A 13,222-nucleotide genomic window follows, 5' to 3' on the forward strand; every position below is an offset into this window, starting at 1 on the left:
TCCTTACAAATAACTTAAAATCAGGTTTTCATTTTGTTTCTGCCAATTTAAGACTGTCATTTGAAAGGGGATTCCAACAAATTCACATCTATTGTGTTATGATTTTTTTAAAAGATTGTATTTATTTGAGAAAGAGAGAGAAACCGAGCACAGGAGCAAGAAGAGGGGCAGAGGGAAAGGGAGAAGCAGGCTCCCTGCCGAACAGAGAACCTGATGCGGGGCTCGATCCCACGACCTGATCATGACCTGAGCTGAAGGCAGATGCTTAACCAACTGAGCCACCCAGGCTCCCCTACTGTGTTATAATTACATTCGGTTTGCTGCTATCTTGTTTGTTAACTAGTAACTACAATTTACTGTAACATTTATTTTCACCCATTTCTTCTTTGCTGGATGAACCAAATCATAATACCATTTTTTTCCTCCTAGTAATAAAAACATTTTATTCCATGTCTATCTGCTTTGTTATCATTCTATTTTTAAATCATTAAGAAAATCTATGCTTTCCTCTCAACTCCGTCAGTCTGCCTCTGTGGAGAGCCACCTTCCCGGGGCGATGGCCTCTGTGGGGTAGCCCACATCCCGTGACAGAATGATGAGGCAGCTCCCGGCCAAGCTGGACAGGCTTCCTGAGTCCTTCCCAGGAGCCTGACTTCTCCCTCTGCTTGCCCAGCCGCGCTCCCTCCCCTTCTCCTTCCACAGACTCTACATGTCTCCACCGGTGTGCTTCAACACGGCAGAAATTCTCTCACAGTTCTGGAAGCTGGAAGTCCAAAGTGAAGGTTGCCAGCAGGGCCACGCTCCCTCTTTGGGTAAAATCCTTCCCTGCTTCTGGCGGTGACCATTGAACCTCCATGTCCCATGGCTGTGGCTGCATGGGTCCGGTCGTCAGACTGTGTTCTCCCCATGTGTCTCTGTCTCCACATAGCATCTTCCTCTCCTTATGAGGACGTCAGTCACATTGCATGAGGGCCCAGCCTCGTGACCTCATCTGAAATTGGTGACATTGGTAAAGGCTCCATGTCCAAGGCCACATTCGCAGGTACCAGGGGTTAGGACTTTAACATACATATTTTTTCTTTGCGGGACACAATTCAATTCAACACAGGTGTGGACCTCTACTAAGTATCTTACACCCGAAACTCTGTTTCATGGCCTGTTTCCAGAGAAACCAGCCCACGACCTCTCCTCTCTTCCCCATCCACAGGAGGTACTTTAAAATATTTTTACTTTCTCACTGTTTCACTTTTAACTATGAAATACCTCCCCTTAATTCACAGGGCTCTTCTGTTGGAAGGAGTCCTCAGGGAGAAGTTACAGTTCATGTCACATTCTCATCATTTCTTTAGATTCGATCATTACAAGGTTCCTAGCTCATCCTGGTTTCTCTGGCTCTCCGTCTTGCCCTACCGGGACACACCTCTTTCTGACTCAACTTCATTTGGTTGGGACACTTCCTACTTTCCTCAGCAGTGACACCCTGATGGCCCACTTTGAGTCACTCCATATCCAGATAGGTTTTTCTTTGGGCCTTCTATATGACTAGATCTCATATAGATCTTGGCTGGTTACTGGCTTCTTAGCTCGGTCCTTTTCCTTCAGTTTCCTATAGATACAGCACTGCTGTGCTCCTGCCTCCTGGCTCACAGGGGAGTCGTTTCACGCTAGTCTGACACCCCAGCTTTGGTAACGTACTGGTTTCCTCGCCTAGAAACACCTATGAGAGTTTCCTCTTTCTCTCTTTTTAATGGAAACATAATTAACACTGTGTTTGTTGTAATAGTTTCAGGTTTTCAGTATAACTTAACGCTTCATTATATTTCTTCCCTCATCAAGGTAAGTAGACCCTTAACCCCTTTAACTACTTCTCCCACCCCCCATCCACTTCCCCTCTGGGAGCCACCAGTTTGGTTTCTGTATTAGGAGTCTATTTGGGGGGGGGTCTGTTTCTTTGTGTATGCGTGTGTCCACTGGTTTTGTTTCTTAAATTCCACCCATGACTGGAATTACTAGGCATTTATCTTTCTCTGACATATTTTGCTTAGTATGATACCCTCTAGACCCATCCATATTGTTGCAGATGGAAGAATCTCCTCACTTTAAGGCTGAGTAAGAATCCATTGTATAAATACACCACATCTTCTTGATCCACTATTTACCAGTGGACACTTGGGTTGATTCTGTATCGTAAACAGTGCTCCAACAGACAATGGGGTGCGTATATCTTTTCAAATTAGTGTTTTTGTTTTCTGTGGGTAAATATCCAATAGCAGGATGACTGAATCATATGGTAATTCTGTTTTTAATTTTTTGAGAAACCTCCGTACTGTTTTCCACAGGGTCTGCAACCAGCTAGCATTCCCACCAATGGAACATCTTCTCCACATCTTTGCCAGCATTTGTTATTTCTTGCATTTTGGATTCTAGCCATTCAGACAGGTGTGAAGTGATGCCTCATTGTGGTTTTTTGATTTGCATTTCTCTGACCAAGAGAGTGATGTTAAGCATCTTTCCGTGTGTCTGTTGGTCATCTGTACGTCTCTTTTGGAAAAATGTCTATTCAGATGCTCTGCCCATTATTAAATTGGATATTGGGGTTCTATGTGTGTTGAGCTGTATAAGTTCTTTATATATTTTGGCTATTAACCTTTGACTGTATGTATCTCTGGCAAATATCTTCTCCCATTCAGTAGGTTGCCTTTTTGTATTGTTGATGATCTCCCTTGCAAAAGGTGCAAAAGCTTTTGATTTTGGTGTATTCCCAATGGTTTAATTTTTCTTTTGTTCCCCTTGTCTCAAGACACAGGTCCAGAAAAATGTTTCTATGGATCACTACCTGGTAGAGGTTTTATGGTTTCAGGTCTCACATTGAGGTCTTTAACCCACTTTGGGTGTATTTTTGCATACGCTGTAAGGAAGCGGTCCAGTTTCATTTTTTTGCATGGGGCCGTCCGGTTTTCCCAACACCATTTGTTGAAGAGACTGTCTTTTCCCCCTTGCATATTCTCGTCTCCTCTGTTGTAAATCAACTGACCACATAAGTGAAGGTTGACTTCTAGGCTTTCTGCTCTGTTCCATTGATCTATGGCCCGCCAGGGCCATACCGTTTTGATTACTGCAGCTTTGTAGTCGATCTGGAAATCTGGGATTGTGACACCTCCAGCTACGTTCTTCTTTCTGAAGACTGCTTTGGCTGTTTGGGGTCTTACGCGGTTCCACACAAACTTCAGGATTTGTTCTATTCTGTGAAAAATGTTGCTGGTATTTTGATAGGGATTGCATTAAATCTGCAGACGGCTTGGATAGTACGGACACGTTGACAATATGGATTCCTCCAAGCCATGAGCATGCAACAGGTCTCCATGTGTCTGTGCCACCTTCATATTTTCTCATCAGTGTTTTATAGTTTTTGGAATGCAGGTCTTTCACCTCTTTGGTTAAGTTTATGCCAATGTATTTTATTGCTTTTGGTGTAACTGTAAATGGAACTGTTTTCTTAAATTGAGAGTTCCCTCTTTTAACACAGAGTGCAAAAATTTCGTAAGGATAGATGTATCTTTTTTCACTAATCCGGCCAAGTAAAGAGAAACTGACAAGAAGACATTACATCGAGGGCCAATGACTTGACTTAAACCATAAATAATATTTAGGCTATCTAAATGAGGAACGAATGGACTGCATACCCTTCAGGCAATCCTCCATGAAAATTATTTCTCATAACCAACCTTTTGATAAGAACTGGACAGTAAAGCGCTCAAAGTTATGGTCTCTGGTATGATCCTGGTATGCAGTAATTCCAGTGGCCAAGTAAGGGCATAATCAGAAGACTCAGGTCTCCTTAGGGAATGTGTTAACATGCAATCTGATCCAGGCTCCCAGTTAGAACTTATTTTCTTAAATTATCTCTGACAGTCAAGAGAGCCAACCTCCAGTGTCCTATGGTTAGAATGTTGAGACAACAGCTCAGATAACCATGATACATACCAAGCAACGAGATTTTTTTTTTTACTATTAAATTCTTATCTATCCTTTCTGATATCTAGTATCTAGATTCTTTTAGCTTCAGGAATAATTTACATAATTTCACAGCCTTCTGCACCTATGTGCTTTCACTTAATTTGAGGGAAGGAGAGACATGATCATTTGTTGAGCAACACCTATGTGTGAGAAGCGGTCGCATACGTGATCTCATTTAACACTGCAAATAATCCCTTAGCATCCTCCAATTGTGGACACACATAGTTGACTGTCCTGTGACACCCATGGGAGGTTGGCGTTTCTAATTCTGCCAAGGCAGGCTCTCCTGCTGCGAGCCTGATCTGTAGAAGAGAAGCCCTCCGTGGGGGCGTGACCCAGTGACCCTCCACTCCCAGCCCCTCCACCTCTGCCTGGCTCTGTTGGTCCCTATCCCAGTGCTAGGTGGCACAACCACCCAGGGAGCTTTCTGGAAATCCAGATTCTTGGTCCACACACCACCACAACTAAATCACTACCTCCGTGGGGTGGGTCTGGGGAATCAGTATTTTCAGCTTCAGAGGCTTGGGTTGATCTCAGCCACCCTGACTAGTGAAGGCAATAAAGATGTTCTATGACTTCATAAGAGTTGTCAGGGTCCAGTGGCAAAAATGGAAACCATTCTGGGTATGTTAGAGAGTAGGAGCTTGGGCACAGCTGGGTGGCTCAGTCAGTTAAGCATCCGACTCTTGGTTTCGGCTCAGGTCATGATCTCATAATCAGAGTCTGCTTGAGATTCTCTCTCTCCCTCTACCCTTCCAGCTGGCACTCTCTTTGCCTCTCTCACTCTAAAATAAACTAAAAAGAGAGAGAAAGGAAGGTAATACATGGACTTAGTTACACATGTGACAGGTGAGCTGAAAAGCTAAGCAAACATGGCAATGAAATGCAGAAACTCACATCAGCAGGAAGCCGTTAACTGCCTTAAAGGCTAGAGGCATCCCACCAGAAAGGAGGGTTAACAAACCTCAAATGCAGGAGGTTCTCTGTTGGGACCAGAACATCGTGATGAAGGTTGACTGGCAGAAGCTGGAACCACAGAAGGGAAGGTATGTTTGGAGGCATGCAGAAGACAGAGTCACTGATGGAGACACCCCACAAGGCAGAGAGAGGGGGGAAGACACCTTGCATTCTCCCTTACCCCCTGTACCTGCCAGTCCCTGTCTATGGCTCCCATGACCAGCCCTCTGGAAACCATCCGATGCAAGGAGCCTGGAAATGCATCCCATGGGGGATGGTGGCCCCGTGATCCAGTTATACGGCTCTGGGGATCTGCAAAGAGCTTACAGAGGAGCCGGGATCCACTGTGGCTCCTTAAGTGTAGGGGTGAGACAGTGACCTCAGAAAATGGGGCTCTCAAGTCAAGAGGTGGCAGAGCTGAGACGCGGTCTGGAGCTGAGTGACTTCAAGTCAGTTCTCTCTACAACCGCACGCTCTCTCTCCTCACTATGTGACAATCACAGGACCGTCTACTGACTCGTGCACTTCACTTTTCCATTTGCAAATGCAGCGGTATTTATTTCACAATTATTTTCTGTAAGCTCTGTTCTCCATTAGTGAGTCTCAACCTAGAGGGCGTTTCTGAGTTCACAAGGTTAGGTAGGGGGAGCTTTTGAGAACTCTACAGTTACTACAAGTTTTAGATCTGTGACACCTGGGAGCCCATAGTGGAGTCTGCAGTGACCCTATGAACCTCCAATTTTCCAGCGAGGGCCAAAAATACGGAAGTCCATATTTTTAATCTGCCACAGAGCGAGTCTACTCACTACGCAGGGCCAAATGGGGGGGGGGGCAAAACAACTAATCACCCAGTTACCCAACTAAATAAGCCAACCAACAGAGAGAAGCAAGAGGTGAGGGGCACTACCCACAAGTCCTTACTGGTCTTCTCATAAAAAAAGACACTTCATTAAACACAAATGGAGCAAAGCCACCAGGACAAATGGGCAGAGCGCTAAACCAGCCTCCGAAGAGGGTTTAGGGTTTATGCCCATGTCTGCCGTCCACTCCCGGGGACCTTGGGCACCCATCTTTTCTCTTCTGCCATGAATTCTGCCGACCCCATGAGATACTACCCATGAATTGGTGCCACTGCCATTTCTTGACAGAGCCTCATCTCAGATCCTCCTTGGAATGAGGAGACTCATTAATTATTTGCTCATTACGAGTTCAACCTGTCTTATGCGAATTAATCTCCCGCAAGATAGCCACATTCAAATGCTTTCTTGCCATTCAGGCTACGTACGGTATCACAGCCTAGAACATTTCCCAAGAGGGAAAGCGATTAAAAAATATTTGGGGCCTTGGTCATGCCTGCTCGCTGATGTTCATCCTCTGGGTTTAAATTACGTTCTTCTGAGTTCACTTCCGTTATCTGCCAGCAAATTAAGTCATGCAATCTTTTATCATTCATTCCACTCAATTCGTTCGTTCATTCACTGAACGTGACATGTCAGGCAGTGAACTTAGCCTTGGAGCCATGAAGACAAAGATCATAACCTTCGAAGAAGTCACATCCGTAGGAGACACAGACATAGGGACAGCTACAGTGCAACGTGGTATGTGTCCTCCTCTGGGTTCTTGGAGGAGGAACTGCCTGAGTCAGCCTTTATGGAGCCTGGGAAACTCCATTTCTGCAGAATACGGAAAAATGGACTTAGCTTTCAGGGGACACAAGGTTGAGAAGCAGAGAGGGAGGAAAAATGCCAGGTTGCACGGGAGCTTGCTTAGAGAGAGACCCAACGGCAGGAAGGAGCATACTGAACATACTTTCGTGGGTGTGCATGAGATGCTGAATTTGCATCTTTTTTTAAAGGAATTTACCCAGAAGCAGCCCAAAGGTAAGGATATTACTTCAAGGTTTACGAACAGATTTCCAGATCGCTCATTCTACCTAATGCTTATAAGTCCCTGATCAATCCTTCGCCTGAATAAAAAACACACCGGTGCAAATGTATATATACTCATGAAACCCTCAAAAGCCATTCTTAGGAAAATGTCAGCCTTGTAAATAGATCTGTTGGGGAGTTAAGAATATTGTCATCCTTCCGGGGCACTAAGTGGTCTCCTATTCTGGAATGTGGCTTTGGCAATGAGTAACAAGAGTAACAACCAAGCAGCACAAATCAGAATGGGACGGAAAATTCTCCAAGGCCTAACCACAAGCAACAAAAATGCGCCAAACTGAAAATCCCTGATGCAGTTTCCCCAGTAGAAATGCCTAGATTTTTTAGACCAGAAAGGACTTGTTATATTAGGAAATCCCAGGGCCAGATGTATTTCTTTATAGAATATTTGCAGAAGCTGTTGAAGAAATGCAGCCAGGCTGCCTGTGAGACGGGTGTGCAAGGCAGGGAGATCACCCACACACCCTTGTGTTTGGACACAGGGAGTTGCACAGCTGTGGGGCCTAATGCTGGACGAACAGAACCGTGGTGCTCCCGGACTCACCATGAAGTCCCCCCATGCTTTTTGATGAACATCATTTAAGCGAGGTTTTGTTTCGTGTGTCTAACGCTTCTATGACCAAGCCACAGCCGAAACCTATTCCCAGTGATGGCGCCGGCTCACTAGGAATCAAAATGGAGGCCAACCAAGACACACTGTGGGGCTCGTGGAGTCTCTCAGGAAACACATTCGCCCAATCTCGGATTGAGAACAGATCTCACAAAATGAAGGAACAGAGAAGACAGAAGGCTCAGCATAAAATGAACCCCTCATAATTTGTTTCCAACAAAGGTTGTGCTACAAGGATGCATAGGCCTTTCCAAACCATCTTCCCGGTACCCCAGATACAGAAGAAAGCAGCCCATGAAAGCCACCTTGAGGGGCGTGTGGTTCCCAGACCAGCGCAATTCACAGAATTTCAGGAAAACTCCAGTACTGCACAGCCCCCTCCTGCCCCTGTCTTTGAGTTCGATACCTGAGGACATGGGACATGTGGGTGTGTTTGGTGGTTGTGTTGGGAGAGTCAGGAATCACAACATCTGGGCTTCTGTTTGGCACATGGGGAAAGAACCTGTGAAGACCGACCGACGCTGTTGCTTTCTGGCCTTGTCCCAGGGACATCTGGGACAATCACTAAAGAGATCACACAGCTGGACTTTTTGCCTCGCTCTAATGCTTAACTTTCTTCTTCCCCACTTTTTTGGCTGGACATTTGGTACAAGGCCGACTGCACAATACTGTATTCTTACCACTTTGTAAATTTTCTTTTCTTTTTTTTTAATTTACCACCAGATCATGATTTCTGTCCACATTTTATTTCGCAACTATTCACCACCCCCCCCCAAAGACCACATGCCAGGAATAATTCAATTGTTACAATAATAATTCAATTGTTACAATTGTAACAACTGTGTAAACCATATGCAAACGTAAAGCCAGCTAAGAGGGGTAGAAAATGTTTGGCTTCAGAAGGAAAGAATGGAAAACTATTTGATTTTGCTCCTGTAGCAGTTTGCAAAGTGTTTCTGGATCCATTTCATCTACTGAGAAAGCCTAAGTAACAGATCTCCTGAGTGCCCCAAGTGCAAAGGACAGCTGGTGGCTTACCCCCAGAGAACTTCCTCTGAACCAGGTGCTCGTGGAGTGGGGGCGGGTGTGGGGGTGGGGGGTGTAGCAGGGGGGAGTGGGGGGTCAGTGGGGGGAGTATGGGCTGAGTGCTCTGTGTGTTGGGGGGCAGAGTCTGAAAGCTGAAATAACCTAAAAGTACGTAGGGGGGACTGTGGCTGAGCACAGGAAAGATGGTAAGGGCAGAAAGACGCCCAGTAGAAGAAAAATTCTGTCCCAAAATATTCTGCAGTTCCAGGCTTAATGAACTCAACCAGCAGTAAGTAATATGGGCAGCTTCCGACGAGGCACAGATAGAAATGGAGAGAGACAGGGAAAACATGAGTAATGAGATGACCAACGTCTGACGTGCTCCTTGTCCGGAACGATACTCATCTACTCTGACACCGGTTCTGGAAATCCTGTCCATAAGGCACATTGGGGGAACACATAATGAATATGATGGTCCCCGTTGTCAAGGCGCTTAAGAGAGAAGCCAAAACACAAGCCCACAGCATAATGAGAAAGTCTTTAACAGGATTAGGAGTTAATTCCTTTTCCTTGGCTTTGCTTCTAACAAGTATTCAATTATCACAGTCAGAGGGCTCATCTGGAATGTTCTAAAAAATGCAATGAAGAATTAAAAAGGGGAAAAAAACCCCAAGGCCAAGAGGTCATAAATCGGCTATTAATCAGTAGATATTAAATTTCCCAAGTGTTTGCTATGTGCCCAGTTGTGCTGAAGACACAATGGGCTGAGAGCTGCTTTCAATGGACCAACCGCTTAGCCGGAGAATCGAGGGTAATAGGCAGTGTTCAGAGGACAGGGAGGGGACAGAGGTCCAGGTAAGGGGTCGAGGCAGGGGTGTGGAAGGGGACTGCTGGTGATGGAGGAAGACTGACCGAACAGAGGGGAATCAAGGTGGAGACAGCAAGCAGCCCCGGGCTGAACTGCCCTGGGAGCCAACCATGACTATCACAAATTGGGGGGTATCTGCTGAAGGCTTCTGAGTAAGGGGCCATGAAGACTTTTTAAGAGTGTTATGAAGAGGAGACAAGAGCAGCGGGGAGGGAGGGCCAGACTGAAGGCATGCATCCAGCCACTGCTGCAGGGGTCCCGGTGATGGGGATCTAGAATATTCCAGTGGAGCCAGAGACTGAGCAGAAGGTGCCCCGTGTGGTGCTGGCGTGGAAAACGTCGCCAGAACCCGGCTACCGGCTGGGTCGGGGGGGGAGCAGGGCAGGGGGCCGTCCGACACGACTGAGGTTTCAAGCTTCACTTCCTAGGGAAGGTCACGCCACTAGTGCGACTTCTAAGAGCAGCAGCCCCTCTGCTCCTCCCTGGTGTGTCCCTCGCCACCCCCACCCCAGCTGCACAATCAAGCCGGTGTTGGCCTTGGCCTCATCAGGTCAGGCCTAGGACGGTGCCAGCCCAAGTCACGGATGAGTGGAATTCAGAACACGCAATTTCACCAGACTGCAGAAAGACACACAGACAAGGCCCTGCGTTTCCAGGGAGACAGACAGACAGAGTCCAAGTGCCTGATGGTCGTCCCGCCCTGTGAATCCTGTCGTAATCCCCAGTTAGCCACTGGGTTCTGGAAGGCCCCAGCCATCTACCTAATGCGTCCACTATTCACTTCTAATCTGAAGAAGACAGAAACAAAAAAAAAAAAAGAGAGAGAAAGAAAGAAAAGAAAAGTACCCTTGGTAGTCTGTCACAGGCTTAGCTGAGGTCATGGGCCCACCCTCCACCTGTCACCCTCTCCTCTGAGCCACATGCTGTTGGGACAGATGGTGACAGCGTGGTGGTCACGGGAACGGGCTCTGAGTCACACTGTCCGGCTTCACCAGCTGTGCGGTCTCCCTGAGTCACTTCATCTGTGGGCCTCAGTTCCCTCATCTGAGCGATGGGGAAACAATAGGGCCTTTTCTGCCCGGGCAGGGGTGAGGACGGACCAATCTGTAAAGCCCTTTCAGGGACCCCGGCCCAGAGCATAATACTCCAGAGGTATAAGGTCACCGTCATCGCCATCAGCTGCCCTCACTGGGACGGGCACTGCAGACGGAGGAGATCCCGTCACTGCTCTGCTTCCGAACTTCCTGTGGCCGCGGAGGTGACCCAGGCCACTCAGGGTCCTGCAGAGTCTGGGCACCCACCCAGCTCAGGCCGCTGTTCTGCCTGCCTGTCTCCCTCCCTTGGGGCGGAGAGAGCCTAGACACACACACACACACACACACGTACGTGTGCACGGCTCCCTGCACCTCACGTGGCACTCTCAAGTCTCAAGAGACCGCAGACCGCACCCCTGCAGAGCCCACAGGGTTTGCTCGCCCTGAAAGGGCCTCTCCGTGAACCCGGGTATCAGTCAAGGGTCTCCCGTCTCTGAGGACTTCCTGATTCCTTCCATTCTAGAAGCACACAGTGCCTCCCGGGCAGCGCCCTCCTCACCCGTGGAGCACCTCCTGTGCCAGGCACACCTGTAAGGACTGCATGAATTAACACATGCGATTCTCCCAACACCTCATAGGTTTCCCCGTTTTTTTACAGAGGAGAAAACCAAGGCACAGAGACGTTACGTAACTTACCCAAGCTCACGCAGTAAGCGAGTGCAGAGCCAGGATGGGAGCGCGCATGGCTCTTAACCACTCTGGGACTACATACCACCTATTTTAAGACTTCATTTATCTCCTTCCGCCCCTCCCCGTCATCTCTGCAGCTCATCTCCTGCCTCCCAGAGGGATGAATGGTCCCTTCGCTGGCTGCCATCCCCATCTGCGACACCGACTCCCAGCCTTCTGTCCCGAGCACAGCTAAGGTGTCTGTATTCCTTCCAGCACACCCCTGCCTGGAGCACCTCCCCCGTCATCCCCAGTGAGCCTTTTACCTGGATTGTCTCTCTCTCTCTCTCTGGCTCTTCACCTTGGGAACAAGAGCAGGTCTGTTCTCTCCTGAGACCCTCCATGTCCTGCCCCTGCGGCTCCCTCGGGGGGCAACCTTGTCTCACTTCCCTTACACTCAAGGTCAAACCCTCCAGAGACATGGGCACGCTCCCCGCCGTCACTTCGAGAAGCACAGCAATCCCCGCTCCTGCCCACGTCCACGCCACACGTGGTTTAGCCCTTGTGGTTTCTTTCATGATCTTTCTGTACTTCCCCAAAGCGCTGACCTGGGAAAAGCCCTTGAGCTACACCGTGGGCTCGGACGTGTCTGGGCAAGTGACAGACGACCAGTCCTTCTTCACTGAGGGACCGTCTTCCCTCGGCTCCCCGGCATGGCCAACACGACCATGGGCTTGCCCCAAATCCCCTTTCCTGATGTTCCTTACTCACACAACCTGGATCCTGTTTGGGGAGGCAATGTGCCCAGTTCGAGAAACAAGAGAAACCTGTATTCCCAGATATTCTGGAAACGAGAGGTTGGTGGACGGTGATGTCCTGGGACACCTGTTAAAGAGGCAAACACAGTCTGCGTGGGCCTTTGTGCCACCTGTCATTTGCTCTATGACCTTTTGTCCATGACAGCAGACCTGGGGGAGAGCATGAGCAGGTTCTTTTTTCCAGGTTCCCCTACCCATCCGATTGCGTCTCTCTTTGGCAGGCTCCCTCCTAATGACTGATGTTCCATGTGGTGTTTTGAATTTCTTCTTCTCATGCCTTCTGAATCATTTCTTCCATGCCCAGCGGCTTCAAATGCAACCCACCTGTGATGACTTCCAAACAGTGCTGGGTCTCAGCTCTCCTTCTGGAGCTCTAGATCGGTCTTTGTGTTCGGTGGCTTTCGGGGTCCCTGCAGCATCTTACAGGCTCTATCAATGCTATAAGCTCCAACTTCCAGGCCTCCTATTCCACCGCCTTCAGAGAAGGCTCCCGTCTTCCACCTGGTGGTCCAAGCCCCAAATCCAGGGGCCTTCCTCACTCCTCCTCAATACCCCCCCCAGTCCATCCGTCAAGCTCTCCAATCGCCTCAATGGTCGTCTTCGGTTCGGACCCTTTCCTGGCATCTTCCCTGCTACCATCTTCACTGGGACATCACGGTTTCTTGCACAGATCATGGCCTCAGCCTCGTGAGTGGCCTTGCTGGGGCTACAGGAACCTTTCTGTGATGCAAACCTGCCTAAGCCACTCTCCCTCTTTAAAATGCAGCAGTGGGGGCGCTGGGTGGCTCAGTGGGGTACAGCCTCTGCCTTTGGCTCAGGTCATGATCCCAAGGTCCTGGGGTCGAGTCCCGCATCGGGCTCTCTGCTCAGCAGGGAGCCTGCTTCCTCCTCTCTCTCTGCCTGCCTCTCTGCCTACTCGTGATCTCTGTCAAATAAATAAATAAAATCTATAAAATAAAATAAAATGCAGCGGTGGATTTCCTGCTGCTTCAGGGCAGAACTCAAAAGTCTTCAGGATGGCCTGGGACCTCTCCTGACTGGGTCTCTAACACCTTCCTCCCCACTGCCGCCCCACAAGGGCTGCAGCCACGTGGGATGACTTCTGGTGGCCCGCCACCTGCTGTGGCATTGACGGTGGTGCCTGACCCGCCAGGCACTCGTTGGCCTCGAGATATAACCCGGGTTCCACTTCCCTCCACAAGCCCGCCTAGCCCTCCCAAATCAGAGTTCACTGCTTCTCCTCTGAGCCCCAAGGGCGACCTGAGCCTGCCCCTATG

The 13,222-nt window shown here is 48.6% G+C and overlaps 1 protein-coding gene across 4 annotated transcripts in view; it reads right to left on the reverse strand.

The window, feature by feature from the left end:
• PIP5K1B (phosphatidylinositol-4-phosphate 5-kinase type 1 beta) overlaps nucleotides 1–13,222 on the reverse strand; it is a 290,745-nt gene that overhangs the window by 180,692 nt on the left and 96,831 nt on the right. The window contains exon 1 of one of the 4 annotated variants that reach the window (XM_059411912.1): nucleotides 11,155–11,248. The exons of the other annotated variants lie outside the window; for them this stretch is intronic. The gene's annotated coding sequence lies outside the window, so the exon portion shown is untranslated. Of the gene's footprint in view, nucleotides 1–11,154; nucleotides 11,249–13,222 lie in introns of those variants that run through there. 4 annotated transcript variants of the gene reach the window in all.

Source organism: Mustela nigripes, chromosome 9 (assembly GCF_022355385.1).
Source record: "Mustela nigripes isolate SB6536 chromosome 9, MUSNIG.SB6536, whole genome shotgun sequence".
Taxonomy (NCBI): Eukaryota; Metazoa; Chordata; class Mammalia; order Carnivora; family Mustelidae; genus Mustela; species Mustela nigripes.